The sequence below is a fragment of the Echinops telfairi genome, unplaced genomic scaffold (assembly GCF_000313985.2).
Source record: "Echinops telfairi isolate 266 unplaced genomic scaffold, ASM31398v2 ScPeMD7_9;HRSCAF=40, whole genome shotgun sequence".
Lineage (NCBI taxonomy): Eukaryota > Metazoa > Chordata > Mammalia > Afrosoricida > Tenrecidae > Echinops > Echinops telfairi.
In genome coordinates this window covers 38,488,871-38,500,835 of record NW_022103906.1, presented here as the reverse complement: position 1 = coordinate 38,500,835, position 11,965 = coordinate 38,488,871, and positions in this window count along the sequence as shown.

The window sequence follows — 11,965 nt, the reverse complement described above, 5'->3', positions numbered from 1 at the left end:
CCCCCTCTCCCATGTCCCCCCGGAACTGTCAGTCCCGTTGTTTTCTCCTCCAGATTGTTCATCCAGCCTGTCCTATCCAGACAGGCCTGCGGAGACAACAACATGCACAAAAACAAGACAGAGCAAAACCAAGCAACAATGTACAACAAAACAGCAACAACATCAATCCACTCATGTCAACTCATGTTGCCATCATACTGTTTAGTGTGTAACTTTGGATTTGGCTTACATTTTTCTCTTATTTTCTATTGTAACTCTATCTCCAAAATTTAAATATGATTCCATGCTTGTGATGCATCAAAGAAAAGGAAACTGCTTAAAATTGGAAAGGAAGTGGAAATATTAAAGCAATCAGAGTAGGTGAAATGCCATCCGTTGGTCCTTGGAAAGGTGTGAGACCACAGAAGCAGCGGGGCATATGAAAGACTCTGCCCTGATGAAAACTACAATTATTACTCAGCGAGGCAGTGGTTTAATTATTGAAATGGAAAATCTATTGATAATTTGGTTAGACAATCAAAATCAGCATAATATGCCTATTAGTTTTACATTAGTGCAAGAAAGGGCCTGAAGCCTTTTCAATGATTTAAAAGCTGCAAATGTAGCAATTGAAGGTGACTGGGCTGAAGAATTAGTTCTAAGTAGGGTTTGGTTCAATCTTTTCAAAGTGAGGGAAATTTTACATAATATTAAAATGCAAGGTGAAGCACTTAGTGGTCATATAAGTGTTCTGATTAATTTCTCTGAAATGTTGAAGAAAATATTGAGAAGGGAGGCTATTTTCCAGGTCAAATATTTAATATTGATAAGGCTCACTGATTTGTGGGAGAAAAAGAGAGAGAAATGCCCAGTAGGACCTATATTTCGAAAGAAGAAAAATCACACCAGGAAATAAAGCATCAAAGGATAGATTAAAAACCACTGCTTTGATGTAACACATCTGGGAATTTTAAGGTCAGGTCATTGCTCTCTCTATCTCTCTACATCTCAAGGCATTACTTCATGTTATTAAGGGATATGCTTCCATTATATGACATAAGCACAAAGGCTTGGGTAACAACTGCCGTCTTTGAAGATTGGCTCTTGAAAATTTTGTTTCTTGCATGCCTGTTCCAGGTTCACTGAATATTTTACTTAAAGGGAAACTTCAGCACAAAATTAATTTGTGTCTCAGGGCATGCCTACAACATTACATTTCCAAAGAGTATGATGAAAAAGAGGGGTCCTGATGGATTAGTGGGTTACACGTTGGGTTTTCTATCCTCAAGGACAGTTTGAACCAACAAATCACTCTGATTGAGAAAATGTAAGCTTTCTGCCCCCTTAAAGAATTACAGCTTTAGAAACCCAAAGGAGCAGTTCTATTCAGTCTTAGGGTAAGACTCAACTTGATGGCAGAGTTTGACTTACGGAGTTTGAGCAGAAGAGTTCAAAATGTGCACACCCCTAAGAAGGAAAGAATCCAACATGGAATATCAGTGGTGTAGAATAGATGAGGAAAATGACGTCCTTCTGAACCAGTGTGCTCTCGCAGTTCTTACCAAACAGGAACCCTGCTGATGTCGCAGCCCAATGCGGAGCAACTCATTACACTACCGGGGACACTATGCACCAAAAAACAAAACAGTACCCCGTATGGCACCATATTCACAATTATTTTTAGATTTCAGCCCGCCATTGCAGCCACTGTACCAATCTATATTCTGGAAGTTCTTCCTCTTTTCCTCTGAACCTCTATTTGCCAAGGATAATGTACTTTTCTGGGGACTGCTAAATCCTAAAGTACTTGAGACCAGCTATCACAATCCTTACTTCATTTTATTATGATGATTAAATAATTTTATCTAATCGTAAATAAATTTATGGGGGCTCTTACAGCTCTTATCACAATCCATACATAAATCCATTGTGTCAAGCACATTTGTACATATATTCCCATCCTTATTTTCAAAGCATTTGCTTTCTACTTGAGCCCTTCATATCAGCTCCTCATTTTTCCTACCTCCTCCACCCTCCCTCCCTCATGAACCCTTAATAAATTATAAATTATTATTTTCATATTTTACATCGCCCACTTTCTGCTTTTCCCACTCTTCTGCTGTTTGTTCTCCTGGAAGGGAGTTACATGTAGATCCTTGTGATTGATTCCTCCTTTCTCCCACCACCTTCCCCTTACCCTCCTGGTATCTCTATTCTCATTATTGGTCCTAAGGGGTTTATCTGTCCTGCATTTCCTGTGTTGTGAGCTCTTATCTGTAACAGTGTACATGTTCTGGTCTAGCCAGATTTGTAAGGTAGAATTGAGGTCATGATAGTGGAGAAGAGGAAGCATTAAAGAACTAGAGAAAAGTTGTATGTTTCATCGATGCTATACTACACTCTGAATGGCTCTTCTCTTTGTGACACTTCTCTAAGGGGATGTCCAAGTATCTACAGATGGGCTTTGGGTCACCACTCTGCACTCCCCCTCATTCACAATGATATGATTTTTTTGTTCTGGGTCTTTGATACTTGTTACCTGATCCCATCAACACCTCGTGATCACACAGACTGGTGTGATCTTTGTTGCTTCTGAGCTAGATGGCTGCTTCCATGTGAACTTTGTTGCTTCTCAGCTAGATGGCTGCTTGTTTATCTCAAGCCTAAAGACCCCAGACACTATATCTTTTGATAGCTAGGCACCATCAGCTTTCTTCACCAAATTTGCTTATGCACCCATTTTTCCTACAGTGATTGTGTTGGGAAGGTGAGCATCACAGAATGCCAGGTTTTTAGAACAAAATGTTCTTGTGTTGGAGTACTTGAGTCTAGGCCCAATGTCCATCTGCTATTTTAATAGTTAACATATAAATGTAAGTATATATATATATCTATTTACCTATCATTATATATAAATATATTTACATATGTATATGCCTGTATTTAGACCTCTATAAATGTCCTTTGCCTCCTAGTTCTTTCCTCTATTTCCTTTTACTTTCCTCTTGTCCCACTATCATGTTCAGCCTTCAATCGGGTGTCAGTAATCCATCGCTGTTAATTTGCATATAGTCCATTTTCTAAGATTCATTACTCAGCATACGTATTGAAAAAGTATAGTGAAAGCATTCAACCTGATTCACACCTTTCCTAATATTAAATCATGAACTATTCTCTTGATTTCTTCCTTTGAATGCCTCTTGGTTTATGAAAATGTTCCCCATGAGCACAAGTAAGTATTCTGGAATATGTATGATTCATGCTTTTATCCTTAGTATTTTACATGGATAATAGCTTTTGTGAACTACAAAAATGGCAACTGAAAACATGAATTTTGCCAAATGGAATACACAGGCATAGCTGCATGCTCATATGGAGGAGTCCCATTAGTTTAGGGGGCTTACAAGTTGGAATGCTAGTCTCAAGATAAGTAGTCCAAAATCACCAGCCACTCTGATGGAAAATTTTGAGGTTTTGAGTCCAGCAAAGACATACAACCTTTGAAACTCAAAGAGTCAGTTCTACCCTATCCTATATGACCTAGATAAGTTGACATCAACTCATTAGCAGTGAGAATGCAAAGAAGCAATGGAGAAGTTCAATATCAGCCAAAATAAAGAGCAACTGACTGTGGAGCACATAAACAAGTTCAGAACGATGTTGAATAAAAGTAAAATAAGAACACTAGAATGAAAATATGACCTTGAGTATTTCTCACTAGAATTTCATAATATCTCAAGATTAGATTTGATCTATTGAACACTAATGACAGCAGGCCTGACAAGCTGTGAGAAGACATCAAGAACATCATAACTAAAGAAGTAAAAGTCATGAAAAAGACAGGAAAGAAAATATCAAAGTGGATGTCAAAGAGACACTGAAACTTGTTCTTGAACACAGAGTAGATAAAACATGTGGAAGAAATGATGAATAAAAGAATTAAATACAAAATTTCAAAGATAGTTCTATAAGGCAAAGTAAAGAATTATTATAATGGAGAATAGAATTTGGGAGCCAAAATGGAATTAGAAAACCCAAAAAGAAAAACATGGTCAGCATATATCAAGTTAAAATAACAGAAGAAAAAATTTAATTTTCAAGTTTCAATATTGAAGAATTTTGTGGGCAAATATTGAATAATGCAGAAAATTTAAAAGATGGTGAATAAAATACACAAAGTGAATGTAGAAAAGAGAAATGCTCAGCATTCAGTCATTGCATGAGATATCAAACAATCAAACACCGTTGTTCGTGATGTAAGAAGTCCAAGCTGCCCTATAGGCATTAGTGAAAAACAAGGCACCAAGAATTGACTGAATTCAAATTGAAATGTTTCCACAGCTGTAGAGGCACTGGAAGCACTCACTAATCTGTACCAAGATTTTGAAAGACATCTACCAAGCCAATTGACTAGAGGAGATCTATATCTGTGGCCATTCCAAAGAAAGATGACCCAATAGAACATGGAAACTATCGAATATAATTATCAGAAGCAAGTTAAATTTAGTCCAAGAATAGTAGCTGCAGTTCATCAACAGAAAACTGCTAAAAATTCAAACTAGATTCAGAAGAGACACCATTTCTGATGGTAGATGACTCTTGGATGAAAGCACAGAAAAAAACATTCACTGGTGATAGTTTTTACATCAATTTACTATCCATGTAGGAAGGGATGGATGATGTCAACCTCTCCATCAGAACATAGATCGATGATATCTGCTTAGGGGTGTGGTCATTTCTGAGTTATTGTTGAACTTTTCTCTCATTAGCCCCTTTTCTCTTTGCTACTTGCTATGATCCCACATTTGGTTTGGGGGATTGGTGGTGTGTGAGCTGCTGACCCTTGAATCTATGGGTACTCAGCCATGTTTCTGCCAACCTTGGATCCATGAAACTCTTCACTACTAGCCTGTGATCACCCAAATTCCCAATTGCCTTCCTGCTTCATTGATTGACAACTGAGTGAGTCTAGAAAGGACTTCAGCTGGTATCTGGCCATGAGCCTTAGTTGGGCGTGGTAGGGCTGTTTCCTTGATTTAAATATTTTTCTCATTATAAGGTTATTTTTATGTCACTGATTTTGTTTCTGCCTAGCACACTTGTGCTTTATTGACTGTTCAAAGGCATAATAAGTTATGGATAACATTGAGAAGTAGGGGGATTCCAGAACACTTCGTATATAATTATGTAATTAAGCACGTGCATGGAATAAGAGGTAGTCATTCTGAGCAAAGCAAGGGAATAGTGCATATTATAAAATCATGAGAGCTATGCTTCAGGGTTGCATCCTTTTGCATACTTATTGAATCTGTATACTGAGTAACTAATCTGAAAAGCTGGACTATATGAAAAACTTGGCATCGGTATTGAAGGAAGACTTATCACTAACCCATGATATGCAGATGATATAACCACACTTGCTGAAAGTGAGGACTTGAAGCCCTTGATCATGAACATCAAAGACGACCTACACTATGTATTACAACTCAATGTAAAGAAAATCAATATCCTCAAACTAGACCAATAGGCAACATGATGATAAATAAAGAAACTATTGAAGTTATCAAGAATTTCATTTTGCTTAGATCCACAAGCAATAGTCATGGAAGTAGAAGTCAAGAAATCAAATTTCATTTTGAATTAGGCAAATCTGCTGCACAAGAACTGTTTTTAAAATGGAAGAGGAATGATATCGCTTAGGACTATGGTGCACCTGATCCAGCCAGGATATTTTCAAATGCCACATATGCTTATGAAAGTTGGACAATTAATAAAGATTACTGCCAAATAATTAATGTATTTGAATCATGGTGTTGGCAAAGAATATTGAAAGTACTGTGAACTACTGGAAAAGCAAACAAATCTGTCTTGGAAGAAATATAACCATAATTCTTCGAGGAAGTGAATATGGTAAAACTTCATCTCATGTACTTTAGACATGTTTCCAAAAGAGACCAAGCTGTGGAGAAGAACATCAGGCTTGGTAAAGAAGAAAATAAACAAACTCACAGCCATTGAGTCAATGCTGATTCATAGTGAGCCAATATGGCATGGTAGAAATGTTCCTGTCGGTTTCCCAGACTGTAACTATTTATGAAAATAGAAATCCCTGTCTTTCTCCCACGGAGATGCTGGTCCTTCCAAACTGCTTGACCTTGTCTAATTTATAATCACTACACTACTAGGGCTAAGTGAAAGGACAGCAAAAAAAGAGGTCGATGTGAAGGAAATGGATTGACCCAGGAACTGCACCAATAGGCTCAAACAGACCAGTGATTGTTAGGATGGAGGAGCTCTGCACATTGTCAAGTTCTATTGTAGATAGGTTCATAGTGAGTCCAAACTGACTCAATGGCACCTAACAACAGCAAATAGACATGAGTTAGCCTAGGGTCATACGACTATAACAAATAGACTCAAAATTGCTGTTTATACCCAGTAAGCTATCCATTCACAAAAAGTCTGTGGATCTCAAGGAAGCTATCTTCCACAGAGTGAAAATCAGCATTTCAAGCCTCTTTGATATCATGGCTCTTCCCTATCTGCCTGTACTCTCATGATCTCAGGGTGGACTAGAGAACCAATCACTAAAAATAAAAGTCTTGATAAGAAAGTGACAGTACTTCTGCTTACATTGTTTGTACAAGAGAAAGACAAAAATTCATGCTTCAAAATTATAGAAATCTCTATGAAACAAAAAATATATATATCAACATGTGAAGCTACTATATTTTCCATCTAGGTAGATATACTTCTGAAACCATGTTTTCCATTCCTCAAACCACTTCCCCATAAAATTGTCTTTATTAACTTCATGTTTGCTTACAGACTGATGGAAATATCAGCGACAGCTGATCTTTGTGCAACAAACACTTCAACGCTGCAGGTTTGGGGTTTTTGAGACACCCTAAGGAGACAAACTGATAGGAACGCTGTAGAACAGAGAATGCCCCTGTGGGTCTCTGAAACTGTCACTATTTCCTCACGAGGAAAGCTTCACCTTCGACTGAGACGCAGCTGAGGCTTTCAAACTGCTTACCCTGTGCTTCACAGCTCAAAGCACATCCCACTATCTGAACAATGTGACGGTAACGGGTTTGGTTTGGGTTGGAAGAGAACTTGTTTGCAGCCATTCACTGAGCAGAGATATGTTTAAACACATCTTTTATTTTTATTTTTTTAAACATAATTGAGAATGTTTCTTGGAATCATTATCTTTGTAATAGTTTAGATTTAGTATATATAACATATCGTTCCATATTTCAATTGTGTCAAGCAGAATTGTCTAAATGCTATCACAATCAGTGTACAAGCATTCTTTTTCTACATGGACTCCTTGACTTCATCTCCCTTTTGCCCCACCATCATTGCACCTCCCTCCCCCTGAACCCCTTGTTCTACTTGCTGCCCCTATAGGGTCATCAAGCCTAGGTTTCACATACCAAAAAATGGAAAAGCATATAGCACAGCTTCAAGAGGGTGACCTCCATTGACAGAACACCTCTGAGATACACTCTACTGTGAAGGAACAAAACCCAAACTAAACAGTATAAACCAAAAATACAGAAAATTTTAGAAAACGGATCCAGTCCAGCCTGCATCATAGGGCAGATCTACTGTTCAGGTCAGATTTCTGCCTTTGATCTCTGTACTCCTGTCTTCCAAGCACTCTGCTTAGTGACCACTTTTCTGCTGTCCCTCAATTTTAGATAAGGGAGTTCTCTGGAGGCTTATTTCCTAGGTAGTTTCACAAATAAATCTTGGGTTCTCACTGCCATCCATTGTCTTCTGCACCCTGGATCCTCACAATTTAGGCACAGATACTGAACCCTCCTTCAACTTCGGATTACATGGTTTCCAGGCCTTCAGTGACTGGCGATGATGTACTGCTTCCAGGTGGACTTAGTAGACATCTCGCTTAGATAGCTGCTTGTTTGGAGACAAGCCTTTAACCCCAAGATGCTATTTTATCAGATAGCCAGACACCACCTAAATTCTTCACCACCTTTTGCTATAGCACCCATAACTTCTGTTGAATGAATTCATGCATATATAAACTGGAAACTTGGTGGCAATGATTTTTTATGTACCCTTGTGCAAGAATAACAAATCCTAAGACCTTGTTGACTTTCAAGTGGTGAGAAAGCGCAAGCCTTCTTTGTCTTGTGATGGGATGAAAACTGGACAACGTGGCATAGTTGAAATGCCCACCTGGATGGAAATGTAGCATTTGCACTTATTTTTCTCCATTTTAAGTTCTTATAATGGCTGGTAATAATCCAATCATCTGGGTCCACTCTCATTAGCACACTACTAAAAAGAGGAAGGCCCCTGAGGAGACAGTTTGACACGTTGTCTGCAAAAATAGGCTCAAGCTTAGGACCAATTGTGAGGATGGCACCAGACCAGAGAGTATTTCTCTCTACTGTGCTAAAGGTCACTCTGGGTCAAAACTAACTCGATGGCACCTGTGTTAGTCCAAGTGGACTAGAGAAACAAATTTATAGACACTCGTGTGTATAGGAAAGAACTTTGTATACAAAGAGCAATTGAATATTCAGAAAACATCCCTGCCCAGTCCAAATCAAGTTCATAAGTCCAATATAAGCCCATATGTCCAATACCAAGCTATAAAGTCCTCCAGATTCATGAAACATATGCAATGATGCAGAATGCAGGAAGATCACAGGCCAGTGGGTTGGAAGTCTTGTGGATCCAGTGGCATTTTAAGCATCCCAGCACTGGCAGGGGTCTCCATGTGGTTCCTTCAGCTCTGAAACTCTGACTGCCTCAGGGTAGCTTCATGTGGCTTCTCCTCAGAAATGTCTAGCAGGGAAAGAGCCTTGTCAGTAGAGTCTCCAAGGGAGTGAGCCGAAAGAGATAAAGAGAGAGAGAGAGAAAATCTCCCTTCTCCAAGGAGGAAATACAGGAGTTCCCAGAATTCTCAGGAGAAATCCATGCCCACACAGAAGCCATATTGGCTATGACCCTATTGACAGACTTAGACTCCACCCCTTCACTCTTAATCCTCTCAAATCCCAAATTGACACCAGATTATATAACTCCACAGCACCTAACAACAGCATTAACATTTTTCTAATAATAACATGTGCTCTTACTTTAAATGTTAATAAAGAAAAACTTACTTTTTCAGTGAGTATAAAGAAAGACTATTTAGATTTGTGAGCTCTAAATTACAGCAGTCCAAGATTAAAATTTTCACAATACCTGCGTTTTGTTCTGGGTTTTGTGTGATTTACTTTAATGTTTTTATTTGGTTTGTCTTAATTTTATTTTTATTTTTATTTCATTTTATAGATACATATAGAATATAAATAGATTATTCAACATGGAAATTTCTTCAATTCAATTACAAATTACAGTAAGATAAAAATATGAATCTGACCAAACCTGTTGCTATGGAGCCATATTAATGACAATGGGCCTAACAGTGCTATTTTAATAAAGGAAAAAGGGCAGGACATACAAAATAAAAAATCAAATTCAAAGCACTTTGCATTTCCTACCCTCTGTGATCAATTCTACTGCAGCCTTGGTGACAGAGTGGTTGTATGTTGGGCAACTAACAGCGAAGTCAGCCGTTCAACATCACCAGCAACTGTTAGGAGAAAGAACAGACTTCTACTCCTGAAAGAATTACAATCTCAGAAGCCTGCAAAGGACAGTGCAACCATGCCCTATAGAGCCGCGATAAGCCAGAATGGACTCCAGGACAGTGATTTTTTTTGGACTTCTTTTACTTTGTTTTGGGTTTTCATTTTCTACTCCTGTTTAGAGTGACAGTCTCTGAAACTCACAGGGGAGGTTTTACCCAGTCCTATAAGATAGCTAGCCAAGTCAGCACTGATTGGATGGAAAGTAAGTTTGGTTTTTTTGGTTATAACAAAATATATCCAAAACTTACCCCACATTAATTGAGCTGAGAAAAGAAATTTGAATATGCTTGGGAATCGAGTACAAATGTACTAAAAGTACTTGCTTTTACATGGCCTGTATTTACATGTTATTTATAGGTAAATGGATAACTACTCCAGTGGCATGCCAATGCAAAATGGGATATTTTCCATATTCATGCTCAAGGTAATGGACTTAATAATTGGTCTATATAATGCCCTTAAGTTCTTTTCCATATAATACTTTCCCAAAATAATAACTTACTATTTTCCAGACACAATTCTAAGTGCTTTAGATATATAAATTATTTCAATTCTCACAATTGCCTAAAATAGAGGCTAATTTACAAATATGAAAACCTAGGCTAAATACTAAACAGAATTTTGCTAAAGAGTAGTTGGTTCTCACATAAGAGTCAGGATCCAAACCTACGAATTTTGGCTAGAACCCATGCTTTAGCGACCTCAATATAACGCCAAGGCAGACAAAAACACTTTGTAAGTCTTCATTTGTCCTGTGTATCCTAATAATGAAAGCAGAACACAGTCAAACTGGCAGCTCCTAAGTGGAGACACACTTAGAATTAGGAAGATGGGAAATGATCGGGACGATAAAGAAGTTTCAAGATTTGGAGATGCCAAGGACCATATATACAGAACTCAGAATTTTCCTGCCATTGCCTGAGAAATTTGCAGAAATCCTGACTTGAAGGAATAATGTGGAATATGGAAGGTATGCATGATAAGTTTAAGCAAAAATGCTTTTGCTATTTAAGTGATAATTTATAAATTAAATTAACAGCTTATTATATACATGAATCATTGCCTGAGTGACTAGGTTCTCCAAGTTGTAGAATGCCCTGAAAGATAATAGCTTTAATATTTTGAATTATGCGTTTTCCACTGTTCATAAACTCTGTGCGCCACAATAACCGGCAACGATTTAATAAGTATATAAACAATGCGTTATTACAATGTTATCATCAGCTAACCCTGGTGATGAAATTAGATTCTCATACTTCATTACCAAAACTAGTAAAGACTAAGTGTTTTGCTACCTGACAAGATTTCTGCAAAGATATGGTCACAAGTCATGCCTCCAACTTCCTCTTGACAAGAGGCAGCAGATACGTTGTAAAATGGGACTGATTTGTATCCACTGTGATCAAAAGGGAACCTTTCTCTCTTTTTTGGGGGGGTCCATCATACTCCATTCCTTCATGAGATCACTTAACATGACTCAAGGAACCCTCTAGTTCTTAAACACCATGAGATATGTAAGAAGTAAAACGAAACTATCATTTTTCAGGGGACAGAATTCATAAGAATAAGGAGAAAAAGCCATCTGGAATACTTGATCATGTGAAGACAGGGTAAATGCCCAGTAACTAAATTTTGGATTTGGGCTGTGCGTTTAGGCCCCTACTTCTTATAACAATGAAACCAATTTCCCTATATTCTAGGCAGATGTCCTCTGTGATGCAAATGCTTAAGCAATTGACTACGAACTGAAAGGTTGGCCATTAAAACCCATCCAGAGGAGAGTAAGAAGAAACACCTGGTGACCTACTTTCAAAACCTCAGCCACTGAAAACCATAGGAGCACAGTTCTACTCTGACATACGTGAGGTCACCATTGACCAGAATCAATAGCCTGGTGGCTAGTTTGGTAGGCCCTCAGCAACAATTCAGTGACCTTGCAAGGAGGAATGGTGTGACTATTCTATGATGTAGATTTAGAAATGATAATTAGATGAGTCAAAATCATGGAAGTATGCTAAGAATATTCTATATTGACATAAAATGTGTTATACAGGTTGGGGAAAATAAAATAATATTAACAGATATGTCTCTATAAAATGTTCACCCAAAGGGGGGTTATAAGAAATTTAATTCACTTGACCTTTCACTCAGGAAATCAATATACTGTTTAAAAATGTGAAGGTTAGGATTATGAACAAGCTACCTTAAAGTTTCAGTTTCTAGAATCCCTCCCTACACTTTGAATTATAACTTGAAGTTTTCCTGTGTGGAATGGCCTTTATCAATAATGGTTGCTGCACATCAAGCTT